Source organism: Zophobas morio, unplaced genomic scaffold (assembly GCF_036711695.1).
Source record: "Zophobas morio isolate AGI-343-1 ecotype UQ-CSIRO unplaced genomic scaffold, CSIRO_AGI_Zmor_V1 ptg000002l, whole genome shotgun sequence".
Lineage (NCBI taxonomy): Eukaryota > Metazoa > Arthropoda > Insecta > Coleoptera > Tenebrionidae > Zophobas > Zophobas morio.
In genome coordinates this window covers 7,962,128-7,974,616 of record NW_026972107.1, presented here as the reverse complement: position 1 = coordinate 7,974,616, position 12,489 = coordinate 7,962,128, and the positions used below count along the sequence as shown (strand labels likewise).

The following is a 12,489-nucleotide window of genomic DNA, read 5'->3' as shown; positions in this document are numbered from 1 at the left end:
CTATTGCACCTGTGTTGCATGAATCCATGTCAAGTTTTTACACTAGACACCCAGATTTTTGTAAAAAAATCAAAACTTTGTAACATTTTGTAATTAACTTGGAAACTGCAAGATCGAATCCTGTGAAATCTTGCAAATGTTTTGAGGTTATCGTAATCCTAAAATTTGATGACGTCAACTCAAAATTTTGCCGAATAAATCCTCTTAATTTTTCGAAACATCTGGATTTATTCATCATCGAGCAATTTTTTGATATCACAATTTCACCTTTTTTCTTATTCTTCGATTTTACAATTTTTTCATTTTTCTATATTACGGTTTCGTAATTTTTACTTTTTTTACTTCAATTTTTTCGATTTCTCAATTTGTCGATTTTCAGATTTTTAAATTTTTCTATTTACAATTTTTCATTTTTCGATTTTTCAGTGTCTCAATTTGCAATTTCTCGATTTTGCGATTTTTCGTTTATTCAATTCGTTAACTTTTCAATCTTTGCTCGATTTCTCAATATTTAAATTTTTCAATTTCTTTAATTTTCGAGATTTCTGTTTTATATTTCGTTTTTCGATTTTGCACTATTTCGAATTTTAAGTTTTTCATCTTTTAGTTTTTCGATTTTGAATTTTTCAAGTTCTTTTTGTGCTTTTCACTTGTGATTTTTCAGTTTTACAATTTTGCAATTTTTACATTTTTTTTATTGAAATTAAAAATCGAGAAACTAAAAAAAGGAAAAATTGCAAAATTGAAAAAGTGAAAACTGGAAAAAATTTAAATCCAAGAACTGAAAAACCGAACATTGAGCAACTTACAGAAGAAAAAACGATTCAAATCGAAAAATTGAAAAACCAAAAATTGTGAAATCAAAAATTCATAGAATCGTCAAAAGACCGTAACATTGAAAGATAGAAAAATTGAAAAATTGTAAATATGAAAAAATTTTAAAATACAGTATTATAAAAATGGAAAATTTCTAAAATCGCAAAATTGAAAAAGTGATAAACTGAAAAATCTAAATTTTAAATATCGAAAAATTAAAAAGTCCAAAAGCTGAAAAATCGAAAAACTGTAGGTAAATCAAAAATTGAAAAAGCAAAATTCGAAAAAATTCACGTTGAAAAAAAATTATAAAATCAAATCATTGAAAAAATAAAGAGAATCAAATAATCTAAACGAAAAATTGCAAATCGAAATTTTGAAGAAAGAAAAATTAAAAAATCGAAAAATTAAAAATTGAAGAAAATTGGAAAATCGAAAAATTGAAAAATTGCAAATCGAAGAAGTGAACAACCGAAAAATCGAAACATTCAAAAACTAAAAATCTAGCAACTTACAAAACAAACAAAAAAAATATTGAATCGAAAAACTGGATAGAAGAAAAAACGAATCGACTTGATAAACTAAAAGTTGTGAAATCGAAAATTTATAGAATCGTCAAAAGATCGTAACATTGAAAGATCAAAAAATTGAAAAATGAAATATCGAAAAATTGAAAAATCGAAAAAATTAAAAAGTTTTAAAATCCAATATGTATTATAAAAACAGAAAATTTCTAAAACCGTAAACTTGAAAAAGTGAAAAACTAAACTAAAATCTAAAATTGAAATAACGAAAAATTAAAAAATCTAAAAGCTGAAAAATCGAAAAACTGAAAACCGAAAACTGCAAATCAAAAAATTGAAAGAATAAAAAGCCAAAAATTTCACATTGAAATAAAAGTATAAAATCAAATAATTGAAAAAATAAAGAAAATAAAAATCTAGAAACCTAAAACTGCAAATCGAAAATTTGAAGAATGAAAAATTAAAAATTCGATAAACTAAAAAATCGGAGAAAATTGGAAAATTGAAAAAAAAAAATTGCAAAATCGAAGAACTGAAGGACCGAAAAATCGAAACATTCGAAATCTCTTTCCATTTTACAGTTTCAATTCATGCAATTTTTCAATTTGTCGACTTTAAAATTTTTAGTTTTTCGATTTGTATTTTTTCGATTTACAATTTTTCATTTTCGGAATTTTCGGTGACTCACTTTGCAATTTCCCGATTTTACGATTTTTCGTTTATTCAATTCGTCAAATTTTCAATCTTTGATTTTTTAATTCCTCGATTGCCCAGTATTAAAATTTTTCAATTTTGCAATTTTTCGATTTCTCAATTGTCCGATTTTTTGATTTCTTCAATTTTCAATATTTCGATTTTACAATTTTTCGTTTTTCGATTTTGCAATTTTTTGAATTTTTAGTTTCTTAATTTTTGGTCTTTCAATTTTTCAGTTTTTCGTTTCTTAAATTTTTCAAGTTCTTGATTTTCAATTTTTAGACTTTCCAAAGTTTGCATTTTATACTTTTTGGGTTTTTCACTTGTGGTTTTTCAGTTTTACAATTTTGCAATTTTTACATTTTTTTGAGTCGAAAAATTGAAAAATCTAAAAATAAAAAATCGGAAATATAAAAAATCGAAGAAAATTGGAAAATCGAAAAACTGAAAAAAGGAAAAATTGCAAAAACGGAAAAGTGAAAAATGAAACATTGCAAATGGAAGAAGTGAAGAACGGAAATACCTATCGAAAGATTCATAAACTAAAAATCGAGCAACTTACAAAACGAAAAAAAATAACGAATCGAAAAATTGAGTAGAAGAAGATGAAAAATCGAATAAATGAAAAAGTTATAAAACGCAATATTATAAAAACGGCAAATTTCTAAAACCGTAAAATTAAAAAATCTAAAAGTTGAAAAATCGAAAAACTGCATATTAGAAAATTGAAAACTCGAAAAATTTCGCATTGAAAAAAAATCAAATGGTTGACAAAATAAAGGAAATAAAAAATCTATACGAAAAATTGCAAATCGAAAATTTCAAAAAAGAAAAATTAAAAAAAAACGAAAAATTGAAAAATCGAAAAAGTGAAAAATTGAAATAGTGGAAATCAAAAAATTGAAGAACCGAAAGATCTAAACATTCGAAAACTCTTTCCTTTTTTCAGCTTCAATTTTTTCAATTTGCAGACTTTCAAATTTTTAAATTTTTCGATTTGCAATTTTGCGATTTACAATTTTTCATTTTCCGAATTTTAGTGTCTCAATTTGCAATTTCTCGATTTTACGATTTTTAGTCTATTCAATTCGTAAAACTTTCAATCTTTGATTTTTCAATTTCTGGATTTCCCAATACTGAAAATTTTCAATTTTACATTTTTTGGATTTCTCAATTATCCTATTTTTCGATTTCTTTAATTTTCACTAGTTCGATTTTACAATATTTCGTTTTTCGATTTTGCAATTTTTCGAATTTTTAGTCTCTCGATTTTTTAATTTTTCGTTTCTTAAATTTTTGAAGTACCTACTTATTTCCAATTTTTAGACTTTTCAAAGTTTTAATTTTATAGTTTATGGTTTTTTCATTTGTAATTTTTCAGTTTTAAAATTTTGCAAAACAAAAAATTAAAAAATCTATAACCTGAAAAATCGAAAAACTCAAAATCGAAAAACTGCGGATCAAAAAATTGAAAAATATAAAATTCGAAAAATTTCGCATTGAAAACAATTATAAAACCAAGTGATTGAAAAAATAAAGAAAATAAAAATCTATGTGAAAAATTGCAAATCGAAAATTTGAAAAAAGGAAAAATTGCAAAATCGAAAAAATGGAAAATTGAAAACTTACAAATCGAAGAATTCAACAAAAATCGAAATATTCGAAAACTAAAAATCGAGCAACTTGCAAAACAAAAAAGAAAAATGAATCGAAAAATCGGATGAAGAAAAAACGAATCGAATCGAAAAACCAAAAATTGTAAAATCGAAAATTTGTGGAATCGTCAAAAGACCGTAAGTTTGAAAGATCGAAAAAAAAACGAAAACTTAAAAAATCTAAAACCTGGAAAATCCAAAGACTGAAAACCGAAAAACTGCAAATCAAAAAATTGAAAGAACAAAAATCGAAATGTTTCACATTGAAAAAAAATTATAAAATCAAATCACTGAAAAATCGAAACGAAAAATTAGAAATCAAAAATTTGTAGAAAGAGAAATTAAAAAATCGAAAAATCGAAAAATCGAAAAATTAAAAATCGAAAAACTGAAGACCCGAAAAATCGAAACATTCAAAAACTAAAAATCGAGCAACTTACAAAACGAAAAAAATAATGAATCGAAAGATCAAAATTTGGATAATCGAAAAATTTTTCAGAATTTAAACATGAAAATTCAAAAATTGAAAATTGAAAAACTGAAGTAACAAGAAGTTAAAAAATTGAAGAATTGAGAAATTTAAGTCAAAAAAGGTTATCAGAAAACAAAAATCGCAAAAAATGGATCGATTTTTTTTAATCAGTAATGACATCACTTGTCCCTCCTTTTCGTACACACTGCAACAGTACTTCGACATTTGCTTTCTAACTAGGAAATTAATAAAAGTGTGACGCTTTTCCGATTTTCCTTGAGTCTTTCCTTCATTCCTTTCTCTTTATTACATATGTGTGCTTGTTTTAACTTTAAGTTGTTATTCTACCCAGTAATCTTCCTCTCATTAAAAATAAATCAACATGAGATGCTCGTATTATTATGTAATTTATATATTTATGATACGTTTAGCCGACGTGTCAAAAAATCACTTAATACTAAAAAGTAAAAATAAAATCATATTATAATTTCGTGTCACACAAGCACAACATGTCAATGAAACTCTAAGATACATACTTTCTTTATTATCTCACACGCCGTGTTTTTGTCGAAGACATAAAACACTCACTATCCAAGTACTTAGAGCCTCGACTTGTCCGAGTGCAAACATAATCATCGAAATTACTCCTGCAAAATCTCGCGTACCGGAAACGATTAACATTCCCCTCACAAAAATTGTCTCTTTCATTACAGAATTAAACAGCATTAGCAAAAGTTAATGAAAATGGCCATTATCTGTGCGCATAACTGTGATAAATGTGTGTTTTACAATCTTCACTTTATTACTAGGTGAGTTTATTGAATGACATAACAGGTGTGTAATTTTCTTTTTTGTTGCGTTGGCAACTTAATACACTAGAGGCAACAGAAATCGCATTAACTCCCCAACATGCGCCAACTTCGCGAACACGTCGATTGTGGCATTTTTGAAATTCCTATGCAACACTTCTGAACCGATTTCCGTGTCGGCGTTAGTGTTCCAATAAACACCTGCATTGAGCGCACCTCTGCAGAGCGCCAGATGCTGCGGCGGGCGGCACCAAACTGCGCCGATTCACCTGACTTTATATTGCTCGTTACACTTTGACCGCGCTGGTGTGTACTGCTGCAAAAGTAAAATATGAGACGCTTTTGCACTTGGTGCTGGGTTTTTGTCGAGTGTGTTGTTTATGAGTATGGATTTTGTTTGTTTTGAGGTAAACTGTGTAAGTCGGCGCAGTTGGGGTGCGCCGTCTGCAACATGTCTCTGTCCGCACCAGCAAAATAAAAAGGCCGCAAAATGGGCAATATTTGCCACGGTTTTATGCTCGCCGGTCCGGCGTAAATCGGTCCGCAATTCGGCTTGCCATCCGCGTCCGAATAACCCGTTCCCGGCGGGGGGCACAGTGTTTTAACTTAAATTTATATGACAAATAAATTCAACTCATTTACATTTGAATTTTAATCCATAAAATTTATTTTAAACGAGAAGAGTCACACGTGTGTTACTTAACAACTAGTTTGTGGCCGGCGCGGCTCCGGTTTAATTCGTTAGACAATGACGGCCCGGAACTTTCCCGGACCGTAAACGCTAATTAAACGGCTGCTGACGAAATTTCCCCGTCGCGGCAGGTAGAAACGTGGATTCGTTTATTGCACGTGTGTCCGAGCACACCTTCGAATAATTACACCTTATAAAAAGTCATAAATAGCCCTAACCCGGCCATAAAATGGGCATTTTTACAATCTGTCATATTTATAAAGCGCACTCGGCACTCAAAAAACATCATTGTGCCCACGCCATCCACCGGCTCGCGGTCAGGTTCAACGATCGAGAAAAACCTGTAACGTTTATTTGTTTTCTCACTACGACGGCTAAATGATTTTTATAACAAATCAAACAGCACATTGATAGATTGATATATATTGCCTTGTCAATTATATTTATTCTTAACCGACAACCATTAATCATTGCAACGCCGGGATGCCGCGGACATTCGCGACGCTCCGAACTCCGCGGGCGCAACTGCGCCGAATAGAGACCCTTCGCCTAGGCCAAACTGCGCCGTGCGTTTTGTGGTTTACAGTCTTTGAGTGCGCCCCGCCCCGCTGATCGCAATCTGTGACTAATAATGTTAGCAATGAACAACTGAGCATAAGTAATGTTGATTTTCTGAAAAAAATGTATCACTTTTTCGATACCCGCATTAAAATGAGTTTTTTTTTAATGATGTATTCGCCACTCATTTAGCTCTAGAAACAATTAGCACAATCAAGACGACCTATTTATTGTAGTTATTTATGGTGCAATTATTTAAACTGGAAATGATCAGTCCTTGTGTGGACGTAGATGGTTGATTAAGTTCAACAACATATGACGAGGTAGACGCTGTTTTTGTGTGTTAGTTATCTCTCTTTGCGATCTTCATAATGTTTGCATCATTTTTCGCTCCCAACACCTGGTCTGCATTTTTTTTTTAATTTTAGACACAACTTTTCACATGCCCCCCGCAACGTGTCTTTGTATGAGTTCCAGTATCAAACCGGAGATCTCCGAAAATGATGTCCTGTGTATATTTCTGACAAAGAGGGCACAACATTTTCGAAATATGATTGTATTTTCAGAAATTTTAGTTTCTGTTGTGGGAACAAGGCCGGATTTTTCGAAATTTGCACGGGATACGGAATAATCTAGACAGCCTGTTATGGAACTGTATGCAAAACAATCCATGTATTTGCCTTTTTCTTCAATTTTTCTTCGACCCTTTGAATTTTCGATTTCTCGATTTTATGTTTTCGAATTTTTGCTTTTTCGGTTTTTCAGTTTTTCGGTTTTATTTTTCGATTGTTCAGTTTCCCGATGTTTTCAATTTTAAACGTTTCGATTTTTCGACTTCTCGACTTTTACATTTCTTGATCTTTTGGTGTTTCGTTTCTCGATGTCTCAGTTTTCAATTTTTCTGCTTTTCGTTTTTTCAATAATTTGGTTTTTGAATTTTAAATTTTCTACATTTTTCAATATTGTGATACATATTTCGATTGTCAAATTTACATTTCTTCAATTTTTAAAATTTTTGACTTTTAGATTTCTAGGGATCTCGATTTTATTCGATTTTTCAATTTTTACACTTTTTGGATATTTGATTTTTACTTTTTTCGATTTTTCAATTTTTTTGACTTTTTGATAGTTAGATTTCTCGATTTTTCAACATTTCAATTTTGTTTTTTTTTTAATTTATAATTTTTCAGTTTTAAGTTTTCAGTTTTTTGATTCCGAACCATGTCGTTTTCTCAATATTTCATATTTTCTATTTCTCGACTTTTCGGATTCTCGAAATTTTGCTTTTCCAATTTTTGATATTCAATTTTTCAATTTTTCAATTTTTCGATTTCCCAGTTTCAGTTCCATCTTTCTGTTCTTCAATGTTTCTATTTTCCAATTTTTCCAATTTTTAAATTTTTGATTTTTCAATCTTTCGATTTTTTAAATTTTACATTTTTCGACTTTTCAAATTTTCGATTTTTGATTAAATTTCTTAACATCTTGGTTTATCGATTTTTTAATTTTTTTAGTATTAGATATTTAAATTTCTCTCTTTCAACATTTTAATTTTGGGAAATTTTTCAGTTTTAAGTTTTCGATTTTTCCGTTTCGGATTATTTCGTTTCCTCAATTTTTCGAATTTTCTATTTCTCGTTATTTCGGCTTGTCGAAATTTTGATTTTCTAATTTTTGATGTTCGATTTTCACTTTTTCGATTTCGCAATGTTCGTCATTTCAACTTTGAAATTTTTCAGTTTGAAATTTTAGATTTTTAGATTTCTGGAGATCTCGGTTTTATTCGATTTTTTAGTTGTTCGATGTTCCTATTTTTCAATTTTTCAAATTTTTAAATTTTTGTTTTTTCAGTCAATTGATTTTTCAGTTTTTCGACTTTTTTAAATTTTACATTTTTCGATTTGTCAGTTTTCCAATTTTTTTATTTGATTTCTTCGTTTTTCAAATTTTTTGGCTTTTCGATTTTTTAACAATTCTACTTTGGGATTTTTTTCAGTTTTAATTTTTCGATTTTGGACTATTTCGTTTTCTCAGTTTTTCGAATTTTCGATTTCTGGACTTTTTGGCTTCTCGAAATTTTGATTTTCCAATTTTGATGTCCGATTTTTCAATTTTTCGATTTCCCAATTTTCGTCACTTCAAATTTTTCAATTTGAAATTTTAGATTTTTATATTTCTCGAGATCTCGATTTTACTCGATCTTTCTGTTCTTCAATGTTTCTGTTTTCCAATTTTTAATTTTTCGATTTTTTAAATTTTACATTTTCAGATTTTTTAAATTTTACATTTTTCGATTTTTCAAATTTTCGATTTTTGTTTAGATTTCTTAACATCTTGGTTTATCGATTTTTTTAATTCTTTTACTATTAGATATTTAGATTTCTCGATGTTTCAGCATTTTAAGTTTTCGATTTTTCGATTTTGGACTATTTCGTTTCCTCAATTTTTCGAATTTTCCATTTATCGTTATTTCGGCTTTTCGAAATTTTGATTTTCCAATTTTTGATGTTCGATTTTCAGTTTTTCGATTTTACAATTTTTCGTCATTTCAGCTTTGAAATTTTAGATTTTTAGATTTCTGGAGATCTCGGTTTTATTCGATTTTTTAGTTCTTCGATGTTCTTATTTTTCCATTTTTCCAATTTTTAAATTTTTGGTTTTTCAGTGAATTGATTTTTCAGTTTTTCGACTTTTTTAAATTTTACATTTTTCGATTTGTCGATTTTCCGATTTTTTGATTCGATTTATTAACATCTTGGTTTTTCGTTTTTTCAAATTTTTTGGCTTTTCCATTTTTTTACAAATCAACTTTGGGATTTTTTCAGTTTTAATTTTTCGATTTTAGACTATTTCGTTTTCTCAATTTTTCGAATTTTCGATTTCTCGAATTTTCGGCTTCTCGAAATTTTGATTTTCCAATTTTGATGTCCGATTTTTCAATTTTTCGGTTTCCCAATTCTAGTCACTTCGGTTTTGAAATTTTTCAATTTGAAATTTTAGATTTTTAGATTTCTCGAGATCTCGATTTTATTCGATTTTTCAGTTCTTCGAGGATTCTATTTTTCAATTTTTCCTTTTTTTGAATTTTTGATTTTTCAGTCAATTGATTTTTCAGTTTTTCGATTTTTTGTTTCGATTTCTTAACATGGTTTTTCGATTTTTCAAATTTCTGACTTTTCGATTTTTAGATTTCATGATATTTCAACATTTCAGTTTTGGTTTTTTTTCAGTTTTAAGTTTTCGATTTTTCGATTTTGGACTATTTCGTTTCCAAAATTTTTCGAATTTTCGATTTCTCGAATTTTCGGCTTCTCGAAATTTTGATTTTCCAATTTTTGATGCTCAATTTTTCAATTTTTCGATTTCCCAATTTTTCGTCAATTCAGTTTTGAAATTTTTCAATTTTTCCAATTTTAAAATTTTTTATTTTTCATCCAATTGATTTTTTCGTTTTTCGACTTTTTAAATTTTACGTTGTTGAATTTTTCAATTTTTCGAAATTTTGATTCGATTTCTTAATATCTTGTTTTTTCGTTTTTTCAAATTGTTTGGCTTTTCGATTTTTTAACAAATCAACTTTGAAATTTTTTCAGTTTAAATTTTTCGATTTTGGACTATTTGGTTTTCTCAATTTTTCGAATTTTCGATTTCTCGACTCTTCGGTTTCTCGAAATTTTGATTTTCCAATTTTTGATGCTCAATTTTTCGATTTCTCAATTTTTCGTGGTTTTAGTTTTGAAATTTTTCAATTTTTTAAATTTTAGATTATTAGATTTCTCGAGATGTCGATTTTATTCGATTTTTCAGTTCCTCGATAATTCTATTTTTCAATTTTTCCAATTTTAAAATTTTTTATTTTTCATTTAATTGATTTATTCGTTTTTCGATTTTTTAAATTTTACGTTTTTAAATTTTTCAATTTTTCAAAAATTTTGATTCGATTTCTTGACATCTTGGGTTTTGATTTTTCAAATTTTTTGACTTTTCGATTTTAGATTTCCCGATTTTTCAATTTATTTTCAGTTTCTAGTTTCCATTTTTTCGATTTTGGACTATTCCGTTTTCTCAATTTTTCGAATTTTCAATTTCTCGACTTCGAATTTGTCGATCATCCAATCTGACGTCATTTCAGTTTAAAAATGTTTAAATTTTTTAAATTTTGGAATTTTAGATTTCTCGAGATCTCGATTTTATTCGATGTTTCTATTTTTCAATTTTTCCAATTTTAAAATTTTTTATTTTTCAGTCAATTAATTTTCAGTTTTTCGATTTTTTAAATTTTACATTTTTCGATTTTTCAAATTTTCAATCTTTTGATTCGAATCCTAACATCTTGGTTTTTCGATTTTTCAATTTTTTTTTACTTTTCGATTTTTGAACATTTCAATTTTGGGATTTTCAGTTTTAAGTTTTCGATTTTGTATTATTTTGGTTTCACAATTTTGCGAATTTTCAATTTTTCGATTTCCCAATTTTTCGTATTTCAATTTTGAAATTTTTCAATTTTTTAAATTTAAAATTTTTGGATTTCTCGAGATCTGGATTTTATTTGATATTTCAGTTCTTCGATGCTTCTATTTTTCAATTTTTCCAATTTTTAGATTTTTGATTTTTCAGGTTTTCGATTTTTTAAATGTTACATTTTTAGAATATTCACTTTTTCGATTTTTTTATTCACTTCTTAACACTTTGGTTTTTCGATTTTTCAAATTTTTGATTTTGACTTTTAGATATTTAGATTTCTCGATTTTTCAACATTTTAATTTCAGTTTTAAGTTTTCGATTTTTCGATTTTGAACTACATAATTCGTTTTCTCAATTTTTCGACTTTTCGAAATTTTGATTTTCCAATTTTTGTTATTCAATTCTTCAATTTTTTAATTTCTCAATTTTTCGTCATTTCAATTTTTAAAATTTCCGGATTTTTAACTTTTTTGATTTTTCAATTTTCCTTTCAATTTTCTGAGTGATCGATCAACGTACACCTCATTCAAACCGCTGGGTCCAAAGACTTAAAATTTTGAATGTAGGTTCTCTTCATAAGGTAGGCGCGTACTTAGAAAGGATTTTTTAAAATTCCTCCCCTAAGGAGTAAAATAGGGGATGAAAATCTTAATTTCTTTCCGTCATGCATTGCTTGAAATTTCAAGTTGAGGCTTTTGGTTAGAAGTTAATACCTACGGATTTCGGCGTTTTTGAAAGTTTCACCTCAGAACTGGTCAAATAGGGGATGAAAATTTGTGAGTAGCATAGTTTTCGAAACAAATAAACATAAAATTTAATCTGTAGGCTTATGGAAATCGTATTTACTTAAAATAAAAAAATACTTAGTACTTCCATAATTCGTTTCATAAATGACGAGTGATATCCCCTGGCGAATGATATATTTAGTTAGTCAGTCAAGAAAATTGGAATAACCTGGCAACTCTGCGGCGAAATTTCAAAAGTAAGGTATGGTTGTAAAGCCTAAGAAGAGATCAATTAAAATATGTAAAGTTATATAGGGTGTTTCTTTAAAAAAAAAAAACAACTCTGCACAATTAAAAATAATTTTAGGGCATAGTCCTCTAGAAACCGTCAACTTTGGCCTTTGGCTTTTTTAGTGACTTATCCTGTATACCAATTTTGCCGTATCTAGTGGTTATGGATTTATCATCACCCCACGGAGTAGGCCGTGACGACAGAGTGCCTTTAACCCCTCTTTCTTTTCCTCCACTGTCATGTAGTTCTTTTTAGTCCTGTACCTAAAAATCAGAATCAAAATTAAAAAAGTAAGCTGCAACTATGAAAAAACAACAATGGTAATAAACAAAAAATTTTCATAAGCGAAGCCGCTAGCAGAAGCTGGTTATAAATAAATGTTTGTCTTTAAAAAAAAATGTGCAGTGTTTGATCATTGCTAACAACAATTGTACAATCTAAATCCTCCTTAAATTTTCAATGACATATTCCTGTATTTGTGATTTATGAATCCGCCTTTATTGTTTACCCAAGAAAAGACAGCAGTAAATGTTCATGGACATAAACACAGACTATCATTTCGTCTCACATCGTCTTTCTGACATTCAGAAATCGATTTCCATTTCTGTCTTGCTTCGTCCGGATAATCCATCCGCGACTCCGTGTCGAATCGCAAAAACACTATAAATCAAATAAACATAACCTGATTTTAATTATGTTTGCGCTGTGAATGGCACGTTTCGCAATGCGGCATCAAATTGTTTCGATCCATTCGAGTCCAGCAGCGCGGCCCTAGAAACAAAAAGAA

At 28.4% G+C, this 12,489-nt stretch overlaps 1 protein-coding gene across 1 annotated transcript in view; it reads left to right on the top strand.

The window, feature by feature from the left end:
* Positions 1 to 12,489, top strand: part of LOC135126616 (cadherin-related tumor suppressor) — a 183,178-nt gene that overhangs the window by 67,887 nt on the left and 102,802 nt on the right. The window lies entirely within an intron of this gene.